Here is a 9365-nt window from a genome sequence, read left to right on the forward strand (position 1 = left end):
GATTTGTGCAAACGGACAGCGTAGTTACACCAACATTCGTCCTCATTGCGTAGATGACATCCCACTGTCTCGCCATCATATCTTCAGCTGCTGAGCAATTTAGGCTAGATTGTTTAACATCGGCATTGAAGACCCAGTGGACCTATTTTATACTGATAGAGCTGCCGAGGTTGCGAAAGCTGTTTTTGACAGCTTCGGAGCTATGTAACTGCACTTTGTCATTGACACGACATCATCATCAGCAATGAAATAAATATCAGTGAAAATTTGTAGGATTCCTGAATACGTTTAGAGAAAATAACGCGAGGAGTATAACCTAAAGTTTATCTATGCGATGAATGGAAAATTTTCTGTGGAAAACTAGCTAAATTCACATTATATCTCAGAGAAAAAGAAGGAGTCTTTCAGGAATATTTCTATTTTTTTTAACAAGAACTAATAAATAACAGTACTTACGTATTATCACAATCACTTTGACGCAGTTTGACAAAAGCAAATTTTACGGAATTCACAGCGAATTTTACGGGAGGAAAGAACAACTGCCTTGTAGAGGCATAAGGTATTTTTTGAAAGCAGAAGAAGTGAAAAATGAGCGATGCCCTCGCCGGAATTAAAACCACGGACCTCTCGAATACGCGCCGAGTGTGCTGACCACTACACCACAAAGGCATGCTAAGAAGGCGGGAGAAATACCTTATATACTTCCCTTTAAAGGGTGACTGGGGTTTTAGGAGACCCAATCGCCAAATCCTTGTGGTGAAGAATCATCATGCACCACCTTTTAGTTCAGTCGCCACTGTAGAGACGTTAGGTTATTTAGAAGCAGGAGAGATGAAAAAGGAGCAATGCCCTCGCAGGGACTCGAACCACGAACCTCTCGAATACGCGCCGAGTGTGCTGACCACTACACCAGGAAGGTATGCTAAGAAAGCATGAGAAATGCCTTCGAACCTTTTATTCTAAAAAATTACATATACTTACACAGATATTTTAAATTTCAACAGGCAGTAAACCTGGTTACAAAGGGTGTTTTTTGCTTATATTGCTGTGGAAATTTCGTTGCTGTTATTTTCAGAAAAGCACTTTCGTTTCTTTGATTTTAGTAAAATCCCACAAGTACAAATTTTAGAATCAGTTTTAAAAACAAAAAATAATCATAATTTTCTATGAAGGCAGTTAGAATTTACAGTACAGCAAAAGAATGCATACAAAAATAATTAACTTTTAACTGGGTTGTAAATATTTCTAAATAAATTCAAGTCGTCAATTTAAAATTTACATTTTTTGTTATTAATTTTATTTCAAAGGTTACGAAAAGTATTCAAACTTTAATAATAAAAATACTGCCATTCGAACATTACCTCCGCAGGATTTAAGAGAATATGCAAAAGCGTACATTCAAATATGAAAAATTGCCTATAATTTCATACATTTTCTTCTTTTGTTTTCGAAATTTATGTAGACTTAAGCGCAAAGAGAAAATTTTTCAGCCATGTATTTACTTAGAAACTAAATTCAACAAATCCAATTTGCTAGCTTACGTTCGAAAAAAGAATTAGTAATTTCGTTTTTCCAATGTTCTATTGAAATTTTTGTTTAAAGAAAAGTTAGAGAAAAGGTGAAATAAAAAATTATATTTAATAAAATACGTTTTGTTAAAAGGTTTACGGAAAACTTCTAACAAAAGTTAAATATATTTTACTTCTTTTGTCTATGTTTTACTTGACCTTTTGCTCTCGTTCTTTTTTATTTCATCTAAGAGCATAAACAAAATTTGTTCTGGCATTTTATCTGTAGACAAAGCAAAAAGATGTGAATTAGTATAAAAGAAAATTAGTTACATCTCTATCAGGGGTTATTAAATTAACTTCTCTAAGAGATAATAAACAAAGCATCATTTTTATTTAAAAGGCGGAATTTCACTTTGTCATGGTTAAATCAATCTCTGAAACGTAAACATTCGACGCTTGTTGTTAAATTAGTCTCTTAGTGCTGTAAATATAAAATTCAATCACAATGTGAGTGATGAAAAGGAATCTCTTTGAAAGATTTCGTTCAAGATGATAGGTGATCATATATATGTATAGTCAATAGTTTTGTTTGGTCTGGTTTACCTGATTATGTCAAAGCACTCAAGCACTCACTGACTAAGGAGAGAGAGGCATTCGCGGAAAATTTTCTAAGGGGAACTGCCTCTTTCGCACGTTACCTGCACACTTAAGGGAAAACTATGAAAACGTCCATGCAGCTAGTTCGTTCGCGAGGATTTGAACATCAAATGAACTACTAGTGTTTAGCAAACTTTTGGACGCTGCTGGGGCAGAATCAACGGACTGTGTATTTAATACAATGTAAGCGAATCTCCATTAAAGAAACTAAATTATCCTGGTTTCAGAATTTCATTCGACTGAAGATAACAAGTCAGTAAAAATATCTTCATTATGCTTTTAACGAAGAAAATTTTGAGAATCAGTTTAGTTTATAAATTTTTCTCCCACCTTGTTAGCATGCCTTCGTAGTGCAGTGGTCAGCACACTGGGCGCTTATTCCAGAGGTCCGTGGTTCGACTCCCGGCGGGGGCGTTGATCATTTTTCATCTCTCCTGCTTAAAAAAACACCTTTTAGACATTAGGCACACATTTTTGGAAGCAGAAAAGGTAAAAAATAGCAAACGCCTTCGCCGGGAATAGAACCACGAACCTCTGGAATACCAGCCCAGCATGCAGAACCTCTACATCACGAAGGTGCGCTAGGACGGCGGGAGAAATACCTTATATGCTCCCCCGTTTAAAGAGCGACTGGGGTTTTTAGGGGACACAATCGCTAAATCTGGTGCGGAGAATCATCATCCACAACCCTCTTAGTTCGGGCGCCACTGTAGAGATATTAGGTATATATTTTTGGAGTCAGGAAAGATGAAAAATAGCAACCGCCTTCGCCGGGAATCGAACCACGGACTTCTGGAACACCAGTTCAGCGTGCAGAACCACTACGCCACGAAGGCACGCTAGGAAGGCGAGAGAAATATCTTAAAACCTAATGTCTCTACAAGTTCACTTGAATGAGCAAAGTGCACGGGGACTATCTACCTACGAAGTGGGGACTTTCTAAGGGAAACTGACTCATATTCATGTTAGACATGGAACTAATCATACAGCTAATCCTTTGACCCTGGGGGAGCTACCAGTCTTCAGCGGTTCTAAGCACCCGCGCACAGGCGAGGTACTGAGGGACAAGTATCGAAACTTTTATTACTATCAACTTATCAAGTTATGTTTTTGTCCTACTTTAGCTAAACGTTTTATTTCTAGCTTGCTCGTTGCTAATATCTAGTGCTTCATCGTCTTGATACAACTAGATTTACACCGCACTGCATTTCAACGAGCAACTCATTCTAAAACTAATGCATTTCACTCCCGTAGTTGCTTGCTCGAGTTTTTTCAATTTTATATCAAAAATCTGAAAGCTTCAAAGAAAGTAACTATATTTCAATCAGTTTTTCAAGTTTAAAACGATACTGAAGGAAATATTTTATGCTTCAAATTTTACGGTCAAACCTTATTTGTTTTTATCAGAGTACTAAAGAAAGATAATTAATATCATTGATGATGATTCTGATAATATTGATGTAACTGAGAATATTGATGTATTGTACTGATAATATTAATGTATTGATACTGATTTTTTATTTATGATATTGTTATTATTGATGCAGTCTTACTTTTAATTCCTAACAATCCGGTATAAAATATCCTTTTGCGGATTATAAATGTTTTGGATTATTCGTGCATTGCCCCTTAAAAAAATCCAAGAAGAGAGAAATGAAAATACTCAAATATAAGTTATGTTGCGAAAAGCCCAGTTGCGGTGAGATAGTTTCTCCGCGAAGCGGGATTAGGGTTGTCAGAAAGTGGCAGGGAAAGACAGGGTTGCCAGATTTAGCGGGAAATCACCCAAATCGCGTCAAAATTTGCGATATGCCATAGATGGAGCCAGAACAATCTAGAATGTTTGCTTAGTGGTTTTCTTCAGAAATGTTCTTGAAGTGTAAATTAAAGCTATATATGCCCTGTGTATCCTGGGGGAAAGGAATATCTTGAATTCAGTAGCGTATTACAATGACTTGAGTTCAGGGGTGATCTTGAGAGCAACCGAACCAAGTCAGGAACTATGCTTTAGTGCTCTGCCATGAAGCCGCCTTTACCGTTGTTGCCTGAAAGCTGTGATATTTCAGCGTGTTTATCGTAGATGTTCGACGACTATAAATGCGTCTTTGGAACTCTTCTGCGTAATAGTGGTGAATAAATTGTGTTCGGATCAAGTGTTATCGTCAATTACTCCAAAGCGACGGACCTTAAAACGCAACAGTAATATACCATTTTGCTTCCTTCTACGACGTAAAGAATGTATTGTAATCGTGAAGCATTTCGGGGATGTATTTCAACGAAGATATCCATTTTCACTGCTCTCTTGCGTACGGCTTTAGTTAACAAGTAACCAGGTCAAAGTGCATGAGACACCAGAAATTTTACTACAGAATCGAACAGGTATTGCTCCTATACAGTAACCAGGTATAGTTTGTGATCCCCATGAAATCTCACGAGGCTCGGAAATTTTGGATAGTATTAGTGATGCGTGTGACTAATGTAAAGGGATCGGGAGGGGGGTAAAAATTTTATGTGAAGATTTAAATTGACTGTATGCTCTTTCTCTTTAGAAACACTGGAGTTAATACTGTAGTTTTGAAATTTAAACGTAAATAGAAATTATGTCTGGTTTTTATTATGTAAGGATGATTATTATAAGTAAGACTGTAGTATCTGTAGGCGTTTGGCTCAGCTCAGTATGCTTGGTGTATTGAAGAATTATGAGAAGGTTTATGAAGCTCGGAATCATGTGCTGAGGTGTAGATATTGTTTTTTTTTTCTATTTTAATTTTGGAATAAATAAGCAATTACCTCTAATAACCTACTGCTTCGCACAAATTAAATATTAGAGCATAAGGATAATCTTTATCCTTTGATAAATAAGGATAGTTATGTTTAAATGTAATTTGACCATAACTATCAAATATAATTTGACCATAAGGGTAATCTTTATCCTTATGGTCAAATACTTAATTTTTTATAATCATATTTAAATTTCACAGTTATGCATAATCAAATCAAACAACATTCTGTTTTTCCTGTGTCACATGCCCTCAGGCTATAAGAGGGCGAAAATTAAAATTATGCGAAAGTGAACTTGAAGGGAAAAAAGAAAAGAAAGCCTTAACGGGATGAAAATCTTTGCACTACCATGAAGGAATTTCCCCTCCAGTCTGTATTTTTCGAAAGCTTCAGGGTTTAAGCCTTTTTTTCCTTTTTTTTTTATTCCTCTCTTCTCTAAGCAAGTGACTTTGAAATGATTAGTTGAGGAGAACGATGAGGTCTTGCTTGAGTGGACTTTTTTTTTTAAGTAATTGTATTACTTCGAGGCAAGTTATCGGATTCTTAACATTATTGCTGAGAAGTTAACTAACCTTTTGACTTACAAATTCTACCGTTACTTGTAACACAAAAAAGTGAATAAAAATATGTAATATAATTATGTTAAATTTTAAATCTCTGCTTATGGGAGTTAGAGCGATAACTCGTCGATGGTCATAACGAACACTGCATGAAGTATCTTTAGCTAGACATATTGTACTTTTTGAAGAATTGTTAGTATCTGAAGTAGAGGATTAGATTATTAAGGATGATTAAAACGTGGCATTGGAGAGCTAGAACGGATTAGAAATAACGGATCTTACTAAAAATTACAATATACATGACAATTTTTATGTTAAATAAAGCATTCATTTGCAAATCTAATGTTTAAATGGAATAAATAGCATTGTTCAGCGTTTTCCATACTTAAAATTTACACATCGTGCCAATAGATTTTATACTTGTCCTGAGTTAAAAAATGTTTATGAGCGAAAATCTATGTAAGGCCAAAAAAAAATAGAAAAGGAAATCTAAATAAATAAAGAGGAATGTACGTGCGTTTGCCTTTAATACAAATCTTCAGTTTCATTTCGATCTTGATGAAATTTGGTATATTTATTAAGGATGATTAAAACCTAGCATTGAAGAGCTAGAACGAATTTGAAGTAAAGGATCTTACTAAAAATTACAATATACATGACAATTTTTATGTTAAATAAAGCATTCATTTGCAAATCTAATGTTTAAATGGATGTTAAATGGATGTTTAAATAGATTTTATTACTTGTCCTGAGTTAAAAAATGTTTATGAACGAAAATCTATGTAAGGCCAAAAAAAAAAAAAAAAACAAAAAAAAAAAAAAAAAAATAGAAACGGAAATCTAAATAAATAAAGAGGAATGTACGTGCGTTTGCCTTTAATACAAATCTTCAGTTTCATTTCGATCTTGATGAAATTTGGTATATTTATTAAGGATGATTAAAACCTAGCATTGGAGAGCTAGAACGGATTTGAAGTAAAGGATCTTACTAAAATTTACAATATAGATGACAATTTTTATGTTAAATAAAGCATTCATTTGCAAATCTAATGTTTAAATGGAATAAATAGCATTGTTCAGCGTTATCCATACTTAAAATTTACACATCGTGCCAATAGATTTTATACTTGTTCTGAGTTAAAAAATGTTTATGAGCGAAAATCTATGTAAGGCCAAAAAAAAAAATAGAAAAGGAAATCTAAATAAATAAAGAGGAATGTACGTGCGTTTGCCTTTAATACAAATCTTCAGTTTCATTTCGATCTTGATGAAATTTGGTATATTTATTAAGGATGATTAAAACCTAGCATTGAAGAGCTAGAACGAATTTGAAGTAAAGGATCTTACTAAAAATTACAATATACATGACAATTTTTATGTTAAATAAAGCATTCATTTGCAAATCTAATGTTTAAATGGATGTTAAATGGATGTTTAAATAGATTTTATTACTTGTCCTGAGTTAAAAAATGTTTATGAACGAAAATCTATGTAAGGCCAAAAAAAAAAAAAAAAAAAAAATAGAAACGGAAATCTAAATAAATAAAGAGGAATGTACGTGCGTTTGCCTTTAATACAAATCTTCAGTTTCATTTCGATCTTGATGAAATTTGGTATATTTATTAAGGATGATTAAAACCTAGCATTGGAGAGCTAGAACGGATTTGAAGTAAAGGATCTTACTAAAATTTACAATATACATGACAATTTTTATGTTAAATAAAGCATTCATTTGCAAATCTAATGTTTAAATGGATGTTAAATGGATGTTTAAATAGATTTTATTACTTGTCCTGAGTTAAAAAAATGTTTATGAACGAAAATCTATGTAAGGCCAAAAAAAATAGAAACGGAAATCTAAATAAATAAAGAGGAATGTACGTGCGTTTGCCTTTAATACAAATCTTCAGTTGCATTTCGATCTTGATGAAATTTGGTATATTTATTAAGGATGATTAAAACCTAGCATTGGAGAGCTAGAACGAATTTGAAGTAAAGGATCTTACTAAAAATTACAATATACATGACAATTTTTATGTTAAATAAAGCATTCATTTGCAAATCTAATGTTTAAATGGAATAAATAGCATTGTTCAGCGTTATCCATACTTAAAACTTACACATCGGGCCAATAGATTTTATTACTTGTCCTGAGTTAAAAAATGTTTATGAGCGAAAATCTATGTAAGGCCAAAAAAAAAAAAAAAAAAAAAAAAAAAAAAAAAAAAAAAAAATAGAAAAGGAAATCTAAATAAGTAAAGAGGAATGTACGTGCGTTTGCCTTTAATACAAATCTTCAGTTTCATTTCGATCTTGATGAAATTTGGTATATTTGACCTTCAAAACACTAAGAAGGTCAATGTTTACATAAAATATTTCAAAACATTTTCCTGAATTTGCAAAAGTTTCTGAATGAATATCGATATAAGGCCAAAAACTGAAAAATGAAAATCGATGTAAATAAAGAAGAGTGTGCGGGCGTTTGTCTTTTAAAAATGTCTAAAGATTTATTCCGATCTTGATGAAATTTGATTCACTTGACTTTCTAAACAATAGGAAGGTTGGGAAGTTATTAGGCTATTTTGAAGCAGAATGCGTGAAAAATGGGCAATGCCGTCGGTGGGACTGGAACCTGGACCTCTCGAATACGCGCCGAGTATGCTACCGTTATCTAATTTCACAAGTGCACATCAGCGTAGCCACTGAGGGAGGGATTTCGAAAATGGATCAATGAGCTGCTATTGCTCTTGTGACGCTAAATCTTCGTGCACATGAGCGTATGTTGTTTGCGTTTTAATTTACATTTGTTTCCCAGTTATAAATATATGGCGTAATAGTAGAAAATCTCGTAGTGCTTTCGTTTTTGAGTTTGATTAATCGCTGACATTTCACTTTCGCGATTTTTATCACGCATTAATATTAGGATTGATATTCACGGCCTACTATGTGGATTAAGAGAATTCAAGTGTATATATTTTTTTTAATACAGCTGAGAATGCCTGAAAGTGTTACAATGAATCTAGTATTTTATTTCAATGCTTGTATTCTTTTGATTTTAAAAGTGTAAGATTCAGAACACATATGATCTGATTATATCCTTTGTTAACATTAAAAATTATATGTGAATAAATTGAATATACTCATTGTGAATACGATAAATTCACTCTGTTTGATGAGTATTTCTTGTATAGACAGTACATTTAATAGTGAGCATTTATTAAATGTGAAATTTAATGCACTAAATGTATACGAATGCAAATTAGTAAAGTTCACTTTGAATAAAATTCTGCGTTGGTTATTATTATAGAACATCTTTTTCATATAGTGTTGACTTCTATTCACATGTATAATTGGTGTCAATATTTTTTCTCATAAGCATAGTTTTATGTAAAGATTGCATTTGGTATCAGATGTTTATCACATATTTCTTTCTTCATCTTATTTACTACTTATTAAGTAATATTTCCCATCGATATTTTTGCGAAGTATCCAACATGTGTTTGTATTTATTTCAACCAGGTAGTGAAATCTTCATAATTTCCTATATTTGATCTAACTTCGCAATGAAAAGTTTCAGAAGCAATCGACGATGCTTTAATTATTTTGTACAGAAAATTGCTTGGCAGAATATTTTCAACCATCTTGCTTAAATCTTGAACCACGCGAAAAGTCATGTGACCTGACAAGAAATATGACTGGATGCTCATTGGTCCATCCTAGAAACCACTCCCTTGGTGGCTACACAGATGTGCACTTGTGAAATATGCCTACCGTTACACCACGAAGGCGTGCAGAAAGAAGGGAGAAATTACCTTATATACTCCTCCTTTTAAACGGCGAGTGGGGTTTAGGGGAC

The 9365-nt window shown here is 33.3% G+C and overlaps 1 non-coding gene across 1 annotated transcript; it reads left to right on the forward strand.

Moving 5' to 3' along the window:
• Positions 1–2509: 2509 nt before the first annotated feature.
• Positions 2510–2582, forward strand: TRNAK-CUU (transfer RNA lysine (anticodon CUU)). The gene has a single exon. It is a non-coding gene; the product is annotated as a tRNA-Lys (tRNA).
• Positions 2583–9365: the final 6783 nt, after the last annotated feature.

Source organism: Stegodyphus dumicola, chromosome 8, assembly GCF_044657685.1.
Source record: "Stegodyphus dumicola isolate Sdum_Otavi_A_Nest chromosome 8, ASM4465768v1".
Classification (NCBI taxonomy): domain Eukaryota; kingdom Metazoa; phylum Arthropoda; class Arachnida; order Araneae; family Eresidae; genus Stegodyphus; species Stegodyphus dumicola.